Source organism: Diabrotica virgifera, chromosome 3, assembly GCF_917563875.1.
Source record: "Diabrotica virgifera virgifera chromosome 3, PGI_DIABVI_V3a".
Classification (NCBI taxonomy): Eukaryota; Metazoa; Arthropoda; class Insecta; order Coleoptera; family Chrysomelidae; genus Diabrotica; species Diabrotica virgifera.
The window spans coordinates 260,652,177-260,667,501 of NC_065445.1; the positions used below are offsets into that span (position 1 = coordinate 260,652,177).

General features: G+C 33.0%; 1 protein-coding gene across 7 annotated transcripts in view; it reads left to right on the top strand.

The window, feature by feature from the left end:
• LOC114324758 (uncharacterized) overlaps nt 1-15,325 on the top strand; it is a 1,163,158-nt gene that overhangs the window by 923,891 nt on the left and 223,942 nt on the right. The gene's annotated exons all lie outside the window — the stretch shown is intronic.

Below are 15,325 nucleotides of genomic sequence, written 5' to 3' on the forward strand. Positions count from 1 at the left end.
AAACGGTTCCCCAATAGGAAGACGATCGTCGATCAGTGGGAAGACCACGAAAACGATGGAATGACAACTTACTAGAGGCACATTGTAAAAAACAGACAGAGTCATGTCTATACAAAAAGAAGAAGAAGAAGAAGAAGAAGACGAAGAAGAAGACGAAGAAGAAGAAGAAGAAGACGAAGAAGACGAAGAAGACGAAGAAGAAGAAGAAGAAGAAGAACAAGAAGAACAAGAAGAAGAAGAAGAAGAAGAAAAAGAAGAAGAAGAAGTATCTAGAGCTCGGATTTTATTAGGAAGAGACAATAAAACAACAGAGTAAAACAGGGAATTTCACTAGCATGGGCAGCTTATGGAAAACTGAGAGAAATCTTTAGATAAGATATTCCAATATCCTTGAAACGGAAGGTCTTTGATCAGCGTGTACTTCCAGTTCTAACGTATGTAGCAGAAACATTGACTCTTGTCAGAAAAGTAATGAATACAATAAAAGTGGCACAACGACCGCTAAAGTGGTCAATGTTGAATATATCCTTCACAGACAGAGTTTCAACTCAAATAGAAAAAAAACGGTATTGCAGACTCAGTTAAAAGAGTTGCAACGCTGGAATAGCCATGTTGTCAGAGTCAGAGATGATAAATGGACAAAGAATATATTTGAAATAGAAATCTAGACATGATGATTATTGTAATCGAAGACGTCTTCCAACACAAGCACAACTCAGGGTCTAAGGTGCTCAAGATCGTATGCAATGGAATTATCTACGGGAGGCCTATGTTGAGAAGTTCACACAAAAAGGCAAAAATTATACATACACAAAAAAAAATTAAAAAACGGTTAGTCTAATACTTAATTAATAAAGAGATAATTACTTAGAGACTTAATTAATACTTCATATTACTTTAATACTAATTTCGATCCTTATCTGGTAAAGGTGACGATAATGAACCACCAACACCCGAAGTAACGACAAATAAAGAAATAAACTTTGAGGAGGGAGAGGTAAAGGAAGCATTAAGCAGATTTAAAAATATAAAATCACCAGGATATGACAGAATACCGAACAAACTCCTAAAACATGGAGGACCAGATCCGACCAAATGACTGTTAAAAGGAATCCGAAAAATGATATTAGTACATTCTTTCACGGTTATTGCTCTAAATTTTAAAGAACCTCTTGTATTGACATGAAATTTGGCATACGTATAGCTTATATGTCAAAGAAAAAAAGTGATATTGTGCCAATGTGTGCTTTTGCCCTGGGGGTGACTTTCACCCCCTCTTGGGGGTGAAAAAATATATGTGTCAATATATGTCAATATAAGCGGTTCTTTAAAATTTAGAGGTTTTGCGATATTTTAGCGTTAAAGAACGGACTATACAGGGTGAGACAAATAAAGGGCCTATTAGAAATATCTCGAGAACTAAAAGTAACAGAATCATGAAAATTTGAATCAGGGGGTTTTGAAGAGTCATCTGTTTAATGAAAATATTTTCATCTATTTGCTATTTCCGGTTATACCGAAAGTTGCTTATAACTTCGTTTTTTTAAATGGGACACCCTGTATATTTTTACATTTTCGGATTCTCTTCTATGTCTTCTTTCTTAAAATATGAGGTTTTGTAATGTTATACAGGGTATTTTAAAAGATATTTACGTTTATTTATTAATTTCCTAGCAATATTTACACCCTGTAGAATTGTAGTAGTTTGACATCTTAAAACTCTACTTACGTTCAAATGATTTTTAATATAGTCTACTATTGTTAAGAATCATTAGTATAGCTAAATTTTTAACTTTAGTATACAGGGCTGGTCGAAACTCGGAATGAGTATTTTCTTAGTTTTCTTAAATGGAATACCCTATATTTTAGTATTGTAATGAAATGATATTTCATGGTACTTTTTTATTTCTTAAGCATTCCCTATACCTAACTGCTTTAATTTGTGCTTAATTGTTAATCGCACCAACAATCTTAACTACGTAGGTATTTTGATAGCTACACCATTATTGGTAATTTTAAGGATCAGTCTGGATTAATATGTATTTATTTCTGAAAAAAATTTTGTGATTGAATATTTTCACGGCCAACCTAATAAAATTTTACGTATTTTTTGTTGCAATTAATGTTTAGCTTGAATCACCAATAACTCACAGATTAAAGCAGTTAGGTATAGGGAATACTTATAAAATAAAAAAGTACCATAAAATAGCATTTCATTACAATACTAAAATATAGGGTGTTCCATTTAAGAAAACTCAGAAAATACTCATTCCTAGTTTCGACCAACCCTGTATACTAAAATTTCAAAATTGGCGATACTAATGATTCTTAACAATAAAAGACTATATTAAAAATCACTTGAACGTAAGCAGAGTTTTTAATGTCAAACTATTACAATCCTACAGGGTGTGAATTTTGCTACGAAATTAGTAAAAAACCTAAATATCTCTTAAAATACCCTGTATAATATTACAAAACCTCGTATTTTAAGAAAGAAGATATTGAGTAGAATCCAAAAATGTTAAAATATACAGGGTGTCCCATTTAAAAAACGAAGTTATAAGCAACTTCCGGTATAACCGGAAGTAGCAAACAGATGAAAATATTTTCATTTAATAGATCATCCTTCAAAACCCCTTTATTCCAATTTTCATGATTCTGTTGCCTTTAGTTCTCGAGATATTTCTAAGAGGCCAGTTATCTGCCTCACCCTATATTATAACAAAACAGAAGGCCACAGAATGGAAATCAAGCTTCTAACACATCTCTTCAATAAGGGAGACAAATCGGACCCGAAGAACTACAGAGGAATCAACATATTAAACTCATCACTAAAATTCACAAAGTGATCAGAAAAATAAACTCCATAATATTTATAACACTAGCAGAAAACAAAAAAGGTTCTAGGTCGGGAAGATCATGAACCGACGATATACTTATTAAATATAAATACGAGCCCCTTCCCATATCAGTTGGCCCAATGCAGATTGAAAAGAAAATCCAATTTTATAGAACAAATACAAAAGTCAAGCAACCTAAACTTTGAAAGTTTTAATTCATCGATAATTTGTGGATTTCCAGAAGTATACAAAATATCTTTTAAATTAATAGAAACGATCAATTAAACTGAATAACAAAAAAATTAAAAAAATATCTAATTTTAACAAAACAAATGTGAAAGCTTACAACTCAGTGACATCCCTTTTATTTTTAATTATATCCAAAATTCTTCGAGGTATAGTTTTTACAAAGTTCTGGCAACACTCTGGTGAAAATGAATCCCATATTTTTTGCAAGTTTTGCTTCAATTATTTGACGGACCTAGCAGGATGTTTCCCCAATATTTTTTTATTTCGCGCCACAAAGAGGCGCAAAATTTTCTCTCAGGGACAAGTCGGGACTGTTAGAAACGTATTCCAGAAGTAATATATCATGGTCTCCAATCCAGTTTAAACTATTTTGAGGTATGGCAACCTAAGCCATCCCGTTGGAAGACAAAATGTTTCGCTGATTTTAACTGATTTAAATGATTTTGTTCAAAAATCGGTAAGAGATTATGTAATACCTTCAAATATTATTTGCCCGTATTTAAAATTATATCTATAAAATGCAACTTTTCCACACCCTTCGCCGACATGCTGCCCCAGACCACGATAAACGTAGGAAATTTATCTTTTCTGTTGAGAGAGTAAGGCTGAAAATATTTATTTTTTCTGCGAATAACTCGACTCCTACTGTCTCCAATTCGACTCCAACACACACACTTCAAATTTGGATTCATCACTCCATTGTATTGCATCCATTAGTGAATTTGTCCAACCTCAATGCTCTTTTGACCATTTTAACCAATTTTTCTGGTGTTGTATTGTTAAGACTGGATTATCATTAGTCTAAGATAAAATGAAATTTTTCAAAAACAATTCAAATTGATTTTTTCAACTTTATTCAATTAATTTGTAAGTAAGCAAATGATAATTTGTGGGCCTATCGGTGATATGTTGATCTAGAAACGTGCCTTCCAACGAGGTTACTTCACAAAACTAGGGTTTTTTCACTATAATGCGTCTTAATTCCCTTCGATCTGCTTCATTTATTTTACTTTTTCCTGCATTTATAGGTTTGGTAATGCCAAAACCTGAGGTTTTGTATCTTCTAATATTTCTTACACTACACTGTGAAAATTGAAGCATATTCGCGATTTTCGAATTTAATTTTCCAAAATTCAAAAATCTATTGATGGTTGAACAAAGATGTTCTCATCCATCACTTTATCTCCACCGATTCCCATTGATAATTTTATCTCGACAAACGGTAGTGGGCTTTATAATATCACAAAATCTATTTGACATTAATTGACAATTGTTTTGATATAATTTTGCACAGCTAGCTCTGATTTTAAGATAATTATGAAAAAAATCAATGTATATTGATATAAGTGATCAAAGGTCATGATTAAGCGATTTTTTATTATTAATGTTTGAACTAAATAAAAATATCACAGGGGTAATGGTTTCAATAAATATTAATAAAAAAGGCAATCATAATTAATATGCGAACTTATAAAAATATGTAGAATATCATTTATTTGTGGTAATTGCCATAAACTGCAAATTCCAAATGTGGGCCAACTGAAATGGGAGGGGGCTCGTAGATATATTAGATAGTATATTAGATATAAATTTTATAGTGAGGCAAGTGCAAGAGAAAGAATAAGTAATTACGATGATTAGAACCGAAAATTTCGTAAAAATACGAAAAATTACGGTTTTACGCTTTTTAAGGTTAAGAAGTAGTCCAGAAATCTCAAAAATTTTAACAATCTTAACTTCTTTTATTGGCTACATCAGAATACTTTTCGTTTTCTAGTATAAATGTAGCGATTTTTACCTCCTTAACCGGCTAGACCCATTATAAATTCCATCGATATATCTCACGATTGTTCTATCAAAAGTAGATAATAAAGCGAACAGATTAACTGACTTAATTGGCTTGAAACAAAATTTGGTCAAGAATACCCAAGTCGAAGTATCCGAGTTATCGTTGCCTTCCTGGAAGATTAGCTTGAAATGATGCCGCCCTATTAACCCCACTAAATCCTTTGGGGCTTCTAAAAGGGACATCGGCGTTGTTAATTTTATTGAATGTTATCGTAGAGTCAAACATAATCCCATATAATATCATTTTCGTCCTTTGGTCCTTGTGAAAAATCAATTCAACTCTGATTAACATTCTGGAAATGGTCTTCGTTTAAGATTTAATGGCGAATACTGGGAAATTCAATATAAGAAGTAAAGATTAAATATTCTAGAAAAAAAAAACTGTAAAACATGACTACTTTTATATGAAATTATTTCAAATTAGATATGACTTTTGGTCAGTTATATACAAAAGTAGAGGATTAATGGATCAGCAGCTGAATTAAACAAAGCCAAAAACGTTTTAGCTCTCACTAATGATGGTATAAAGTAATCTGAAATATATTTGATTTTTGAAAAGAGTACAATTGTTTTTTATTTCATTTGCTAAAACATTAATCTCCTTCTTTTGTCTATAACTGATCGAGGAAGTCTACCGTTAACTAAGTCCTGCTCATTTGTCCTAAGAGGTACGAAAAAAATTGTTTAGTTATATTTGTGGCATAGATAGGACCGTGCTTTAAAGATATTTTCAACTATACATGGCCATCCATATTGACAGGGTGAAACAAACTTATTTTGTTTTTAATGGAACACTCTGCATATGTTTACATTGTTGAACTCACCTCGAAGTTTACATTTTTTTAATATCAGTTTTTGCAATATTTGAGGTAGTTTAAAAGATTACATATTACTTTTTAATTATTATCGTAGTAATATTAGCACCCTGTAGAATTGTAGAGATTTGACATCAAAAGATCTATTCATATTCAAACGATAGTCAAACTCATCCATTCCTTATTAATTCTCTTCTTTATAGCTGGTGTTCTATACATCGTTTTTGTATGAACGTGTAACTATGGAGATCGTGAAGGCCACATTCTAGCTTCTTCCGTTCCGACACATTATCCAAGAAAATTATCATTAAAATGTTCATTCAATAAAAATTCTGATGTACTGCCAACTCGTTGAGATTAGACAGTTAATATCTTTAGTGGTTTAATCAATTAATTAATGTGGCTTACGCTCAAGGCCAGTAAAACACATGGTTGAGAGTTCTACGTTGCGGTGATCTAAAATCAAGTTAAAAAGTTTAAGCATCACATAATAATTTAAAGGCGTTTAGTATATTATAAATATACCATTTATACAGGATTTTTTATAAAATTTCCTTTAATAAAATTGCACCTGATTGTTGCAATTAGTGTTTAGCTCAAAGAATCACCAATAACTCACAAATTAAAGCAATTAGGTATAGGAAATGCTTAAGAACTAATAAAGCACCATAAAATGGCATTTCATTACAATACTAAAATACAGTATGTTCCATTTATGAAAACTCAGAAAATATTCATTCCAAGTTTGGATCAACCCTATATACTAAAATTAAATATTTGGCTCTATTAATAATTTTGGACAATAGTAGACTATATTATTAAAAATCATTTGAACACAATCAGATTTTTTGATGTCTAATCACTAAAATTCTACAGGGTGTGAATATTACGAAAATAATAAAAAATATAAATACGAAATGCTGCGAAATTCATAAAAAAAACGTAATTATCTTTTAAACTGCCTCGTATAACAATACAAAATCTCATATTTTAAGAAAGAAACGTCAAGGGGGATACAAATATACCAAAATATACAGGATATTCCACTAAAAACATGAGTTTTTGTCATCCTGTCAAAACAGGTGGCCCTGTTTATTTCAATATATGTTACGACAAACGAGTAGGTAAACGTACTAATAATAATACTAAATGTCGCACGCTGTATACACGGTGTTTCAAAAAAGGTAACACCATCTCTACGATAGGTAGAAACCTGAAAAATAATTTCGGTTTGCTACGTAAAAAATGTTTGTGACACCATCCGTTTGTGACACCAAAGGGCGTTGAAAGAAAAAATTTTGCACACTTTCTACGATTTTGATAAAACTATTGGAAATATTGTAATAAAATTTGATGGATTTTAAGAGGTAGTTGTTGGATATTTTTTACATTTTTAAGAATTTTATATTCATCATTGGCGCACAGGTATTATGCCACTGAGATATTTCAAATTAAAAATAATTTTTGAATTCTTCATTCAATCTGTGCGAAAAAATCCGTCTTACCTTTTTTCGTACGACGTGCCGTTTTTATGCAAAAACTAAAATTTCTTAACCCTTACAAAGTATTTGGAATAAGTTTCTATCCATTCATTACAGAAACTTAATTCGAATACTTTGGAAGCGTTCAGATTTTATTCTTTGCATGATAACAGCGCGTCGTATGAAAAAAAGGGAAGACCGATTTTTTCGCCCAAATTAAACGAAGAATTCAAAAATTATTTTTAATTTGAAATATCTTAGTGGCGTACTATTTTTTTCTTTAAAAAACTCAGACCATTACCCGTATGCGCGCTAAAGACAATTCTTAATTTCCTATGTCAAAAAATGCACAAAAATTACTTCTTAAAACCCACCAAATCTCATCACAATATTGCCAGTATTTTCGCCAAAATAATAAAAGATGTTTAGTTTTTTTTCTTCAAGCCTCTTGTATCTTGGAAACGGATTGCGTTAATTTTTTTTTTTTTTTACTAAGCGAACCCCAATTATTTTTCAGTTTTTTACCTATCCTAGAGACGGTGTTACCTTTTTTGAACCACCCTCTATACAGGGTGTCTCATTTTTGTCCATATAGTAACTGGAGAAACCTTAGCACAAAATACGAAGATTTAACCTAAAACACCTAAATAAAATGTGGTTCCTTATTGAGTTACTTTTGTCTAAAAACTTAAAAACTATATTCGCTCAGCATTTTAAAACCATTCGACTTGGCAGAAAGTGTGACTACTAGACACCCTACTAAATTACGATAAACAAACGTTTCTAGCTAGTACCAGAGGCGTGCGACAGGGGATGATGATTGGTTGACCCTTCTCAAATTCTACGCCATTGGAGCAATTACTATTTTAGTGCCATTTTTAGATTCTCCAATAATTTCTACGTAAATAATACACTCTTCATTGGTAACGATAAAGTCAATAGTTTTCGAGATATTTGAAGTTAAATATGAAACGGCACAGTTATCTTGATTAATTTATGATATGATTCATATGATTAAAATTTAAAAAATATTTGTACCCAGTACTTTAAAACTATTTGGCGTATCCTTATAATACTTGGCAGAAAGTGTAGGTACTGTACACCCTTCTAAATTAAGATAAATAGACGTTTCTAGCTACTACCAGAAGCGTACGACAGGGGATAGTGGCTGGTTGACCCTTTCCAAAATCTACGCCACTGACGAAATTGCTGTTTTAGTGTAAATTTTTGATTTTGCAATACTTTTTATGTAAATAATATACTCTTCATTCGTAACATAGTTTTAGAGATATTTGAAATTAAAACTGAAGCGACACAATACATTAATCAAAATAACCGTGTCGTTTCATTTTTAACTTCAAAGATCTCGAAAACTAATGACTTTATCGTTACGAATGAAGAGTATATTATTTTCATAGAAAGTATTGGAGAAACCAAAAATTGAACTAAAATAGCAATTTCGCCAGTGGCGTAGAATTTGGAAAGGGCCAACCATTCACTTTCCCCTGCCTTTTTTCGTACGCCTCTGGTAATAGCCAGAAACGTTTATTTAACATAATTTAGTAGTGTGTACAGTGCCTACACTTTCTGCCAAGTATGAAAAGGATACGTCGAGTAGTTTTAAAATGCTGAGATAAAATAATTTTTAAATTTTTAGATAAAACATCCTGTAACTCAGTAAGGAACCACATTTTATTTAAGTGTTTTAAGTTAAATCTTCGTATTTTGTGCTAAGGTTTCTCTAGTTACTATAAGGACAATTATTAATGAAACACCCTGTATAGAGTACGATCTTATGTTCATAAACTAGGATATTACTTAACCTTCTTGTTATTTTTCTTACAGCTAACCACATCAGATCAAATTATTAATCGATCTGAAATCAGATCTAAAATAACTATAAAATAATGTACACCACTTAATTTTCCTTAACCACCTTGCTATTTCTCTTAGAGCCAACAGAGGTCGACCAAATCTACCAAGTGCTAAAACAAGCCACCGAGATATCGAACAGCAAACCCCGCGTTAGCGTTGAAATAATCGCCCCCATCGACAAAACTGCGAGCAGTTCGAACGCCGGGAGCTCCGGCAGCTCGGGACAGAGTTTGAACCGTAGAGGGCCGCCTCTACAGCCGTCCCGAGCGTCGGGATCCACCTTGGCCGTCGTTAATCCCGCACCCTGTTCCACCAGCTCAGGTTTGTGGAAGTCGATGCTCCTAAAGTAGTAGTAGAATGTATGTAAAGCTGTGATCTGATGGGGTGTAGCGTGGCACTCTTTACCGATTTAAGAGAAATAGAAAATATATATAATAGTGAAAAGAAAAGAGAGCACGGTTTTCGCCCCATGTTACTGTGATATTAATAAATACTAGGTTATTAAATAAGTTTTGCGGTTCTATAAGAGAGGTTGTTGCTACTAGCCTATTTTATTTTGTGATATTGGTACACTCTTCATATAAACGTAAGTGAAGTTTCATTTCAATCTGTTAATTTATTCTTTGTTTAGAATTCATTTAGTATTGATGTGTTACAGTTTTTTCACAATGGAAATAATCAAGTATCGTGCACTAATTTAATTTTTATTTTTGAAAGGTTTAAAAGCAAAGGAAATTTATGAACGAATGTTGAAAGTGTATAAGGACTCTTTGACTTCTTATTACAGTAGCAAGATGAGTTGACGAACTTAAACATATTATTAAAAAAAAACAATGCTTGAATACAATCCATGTCAAGAATGTCCAAAAACAGCAACAATACCAGAAGTCGTAGAAAAAATACAGATTATGGTATTGGAAAATCGTCTCGTGACAAAGAGATTTAGTAGGCACAGTATAAAGAGGGACATTAGAACTACTCTCCGAAAAATTGGAAGTAAAATCTTTCAACGCGCATGGCGACCGCGCAAGGTTCCCAGTCGCTAGACCACCACTCTTGCATTGCTAGTCGCGTAGAAACGTACGGGTTTTAACAGGGAAAACCCGCATCCACCACTGGTTGAATTACCAATTGCGTACTGCCGGTATTACTTCTTGAGGTCAAAGTGCCGAAATAGAAGAGGTTTTACTGTCCCTCTTTATACTGTGACCTAGGCATCCCATTGGGCAGTGTAAGCAATACTTTAGCTAAAGTATTGGGTTTCAAAAAGTTGTGCTCACAATGTGTGCCGTATTCGCTAACAATGGAACAAAAATAATACATTAGAATGCGACTTTCTCAGCCACATTTAGAGCGTTTTCATCACAATGGATGAGACTTGGTCTATCACCATGATCCTGAATCAAAACAAGAGGTTACAGAGTGGTAGAACCTGGTTTTTAGGCTCCGAAATGAGTTCATGTCCAGAAATCGGCCAAGAAGATTTTAGAATCAGTTTTTGGGATGCGAGAGGAATTTTTTTCTGTGGATTGCTTGCAAACTCATTCAGCAATAAATTTAGGATATTATTGTAACCTTTTAGACCAACTGAAGGGAAAAAATTGTGAAAAAAGACCTGGTTTGCAAAAGAAAAAAGTCCTTTGTCATCAGAACAATGCACTGTGTAATATGAGCATTTTACCAATGGCTATAACCCATTAATTAAAGTTTAAATTGTTAGAGCATTCATATTATTATTCAGATTTGACTCCTAGCGACTTCCGTTTGTTTCAATACCTAAAAAATTTATGCGTGGAAAGCGTTTTTCATCAAATGATGAGTACATAACAGCTCCAGATTGTCTCTTCAGAGATGGAATTTATAAATTGTAATCTCGTTGGAACAAATGTATTGATGTTTAGGGAGACTATACTGAACAATAAAGTGTATTTCAAATCATAAAATTATGTTTTTCTTATCGAACCACAAAACTTATTGAACAACCTAAGCACGACGCCACTGACCTGTACGAGTCCCTAGCTCAGTTTGAGTGGTCTGTATCAGATTCTGACTTTTTTTGAACCGTGCTCATTTTTACCGACAAACGACGGGAGAGTTCACTCCACTCCACGTCGGACTCGGCCATAAATAGAGGGTTCGGTCTAGCCCAAGAGTTGTAAATCACAAGTTCCGGGGTAAATAACGCAATTTCACGTTGCGTGGATTTCCGTCTTTAGTTTTTATCATACAGAACAAGTAAAAACTTCGTTTGTACAATGGTATAAAAAGTTTATTGAAAAACTGTTAAAAAGTCATTCAAAAGGAATCGCAAAACGTTTTCGATCTAGATCAGATCATCTTCAGTGCCTAGAACGAAGTATTCCCACGTTAGAATGGATGCAAAAGGTTAAAAATATGACTAGTTAAAGAAAAATGTGGATAATACTTACGTTCTGCTTAGTAGATGAAACTACTACTACTACTACTACTGTTACTAAGCAGAACGTAATTATTATCCACATTTTTCTTTAACTAGTCATAATTTTAACCTTTTGCATTCCTTCTAACGTGGAAACACTTCGTTCTAGGCACTGAAGATGATCTGATCTAGATCGAAAACGTTTTGCGAATCCTTTTGGATGACTTTTTAACAGTTTTTCAATAAACTTTTTATACCATTGTACAAACGAAGTTTTTATTTGTTCGGTATGATTTTTAATTATGGTATACAGCCAGCTACTGGGATTTTCCCATTAATTTAGATTTTATATTTTTTTATTACATATTTTCTATTTCGTAAGGCGTGCCACGCCACGTTCCATTTGATCCCAGCTTAAAGGAAACGCTAAATGTGACTCTTGGTAATACCGCGTGATGGATTCGTTGAAGAGCTCGTAAAAATTAGCACTCTTGAAAGTTTATGCATTTCCATCCCGAAGTTATAAAATATTTATGCGTGTTTCTCAAAGTTCTATGGATGCACTACTTTGCTAATGCAGTATTAATCTAGACGCTATAATATTTTCCATAAATTTTCTTTAACGACCATTACTTTTTTCAGTCTATTCTTATAATGTATTGTAACGTTTTTTTCGTGAAACACTTTTAAGTGCAACTTTTAGGAGGTAGTCGAAGTCCAGAAACTAGTTTCTTGTTATTAGAATAGACCGGTGGCGGACACCGGTATCGGACACCGGTGTCTTGGTCTGAAAGGGTACTTAGATTATATCACTCAAAAGTCGTTATATTTTTTAGCATTATTGGATCTAGGCGTACAAACTTAGATGTTAGCTAATCTTGTCGAATTTTGTAAGTTTTATACAGGGTGTCCCGAAAAGATTGGTCATAAATTATAACACACATTTTGTAGTCAAAAATAATTCGATTGAACCTAACTTACCTTAGTACAAATGTGCTCATAAAAAAAGTTACAGCCCTTTAAAGTTACAAAATGAAAATTGATTTTTTTCAATATATCGAAAACTATTAACGATTTTTTATTGAAAATAGACATGTATTATTCTTATGGCAGGATCATCCTACAACAAAATTATAGTGAGATTTGTCCACCCCATAAAGATTTTATGGGGGTTTTGATCACTTAAACCCCCCAAACTTTTGTGTACGTTCCAATTAATTCATTATTGTGGCACCATTAGTGAAACACAACGTTTTTGAAACTTTTTTGCCTCTTAGTATTTTTTCGAAAAGCGATTTTTTATCGACATGTGGCTTCTTTTTTAATATATTTACGTAAAAATTTTATGGGAGTTTTGTTCCTTTAAACCCACCAAATATTTGTATACGTTCTAATTAAACTATTATTGTTGTACCATTAGTTAAACACAGTGTTTTTAAATCTTTTTTGCCTCCTTGTCATTTTTTGATAAGTCACCTTTTATCGAGATGTGGCTTCTTTTTCAAAATATACTTAAAAAAGTAAATTATAAATATATTTTCAGAATATTAACGGGTCTCTATAACCGTATAACCATATACAAATATGTGGTGGATCCGACAATTATTCAAAATATCTCCATAAACAATGGCTTATCGAAAAAGTACCAAGAGGCAAAAAAGTTTTAAAAACAGTGTGTTTAACTAGTGGTGCCACAACAATAATTTAATGGAAACGTAAACAAAAGTTTGGAAGGGTTTACGGGAACAAAACCCCCATAAAATTTTTATGGGGTGCATAAATTTCACTTTAATTTTTTTTAAGATGTTGTTGCCATAAGAATTACACATGTCCATTTTAAATAAAAAATCTCTAAGAGTTCGATATATGAAAAAAAATCGATTTTCATTTTGTAACTTCAAAGGGCTGTAACTTTTTTTGTGTTAACTATTGTATATAGGTAAGTGAGGTTCAATCAACCTATTTTTGACCCCAGAATCTGTGGTATCATTTATGACCAATCTTTTCGGGACACCCTGTATACACACACCCAAACTTATATGGAATCACCTGATATTTCTTATTATTTTGTGGAAATTTAAAAAAAACGAACACACGAAGTCAAACAATATTTATTTTAAAACAATTTAATAACAAATACATAACAATTAAATAAAACAATAAAGTATTTAACAAACAAATTGAAAGTAGTTATTTTAAAGTCAATAGCATACAAAATTTCAATGTAAAACGAATAATGTTTAATTTGTTTTTATTTACAAAAATGTATACCATTTTTTATTTTTTATGTTTCTATGCTTTTATGTTTTTATTTATTTTTTTTTGTGTTTTGTGGTAGTCAATGTTATCACCTCTAGTCCTTATACAAGCTTCAGTTTGCGGGTCACGCTCCTAATCAAATTATCAACATTTTGTTGTGGCAGGTTGCTCCATCCTTCAAGAGCAGCTTGTACTGGCCGTGCGGTGTTTTGTGGATTATCCTGGTGAGCTCTAATTTTTCTTTTGAGAATATCCCACGAATACTCTATAGGGTTGAGCTCAGGTGAGCAAGCAGACCACTCCAAACAAGGGATACCTTCTGCTTCAATGAGGTCTCTATTCACTCTAATGGTATGTTCCATTATCATGCAACAAAATTAAGTTTTATCATGTTACACCTCTCCAGAGCCTGACTACAGTTAAAGTTGATGGGATAAAAATTAGTTTTTTTAAGGATAGGATCACAATACCTCTCCAGAACATTACACTTCCCCTTGTATATTTGTGAACAAATCTGACAGTTTTCGTTCTTGATTGTCTTCCTAAGTACACGATTTCGTGGGTCATCTGATTTTACAGAAATCCTGACTTTTCTGAAAACAGCACATTTTGTCAATTCCCAATGTTCCTGTTTTGGGGGTGAAGACACCAATTTAGGCGATCAATCTTGTGCTGCCTGGAAAACTCAGGAACCCGTAACTGTCTCCTACTGTATACTTCTTGGCACGAACTCTTCTTCTTATCGTTTCAACTGAAACAGTTACACCTGTAGCTTCCAAAAGTTGCCTTTGGAGCTGCAAGTGAGAAATTGTTGGGTGTATTCCAGCTGATTGGACAATTATACGATCATGGCGAGCCGTTATTACTTTTTGGCGGCTTTCCCTTGCTTTATTTTTGAAGTTTCCTAGTTCCTGTTACCTAGCACAAGTTTTGGACAGAACGCTCTGTGTTACGCCTAGCTCTACAGCCATGTTCCTTCGAGAACATTACTTTCTCCACAAGACCAATAATATTTCCCCGTTATAAGTTTTATAACCCCACATGAGGCATATTTTCGTTTTTGGACGCAAAAGTTAGTTTATTTATTTTCGTTCAATTTGCAACTCAAACAAATAACCTATACCGTACCGAGCTGTACTATCCGATTGTCTTATATTATAGTATATTATTATATTATATTATTATATATCTGTTTATTTTCAATAAAAACCATTATTCTTCGCAATAATAACAAGTTTTTTCAAAAGAAATAAATATTAATAAATGATGGTTTTGCTTGTTTTCGATTCAGAGGGTTGCACACCCGCTGGACCGGCTGTTTCTACCATTTCAGGCGTCCTCAGCAGCGTTCGTTAGAGGAGTGCACTCTAACGAACGCTACTGAGGACGCCTGAAATGGTAGAAACAGCCTGTCCAGCAGGTGTGCAACCCTCTGAATCGAAAACAAGCAAAACCATCATTTATTATTTTTCTATCTTTACTCGGATTTGAGTACTGAAAGTTCCTCTTCTGTCCTTTTTTCCTAGACGAATGAAAGTGGAATGTGACGGTTTCCTTTTC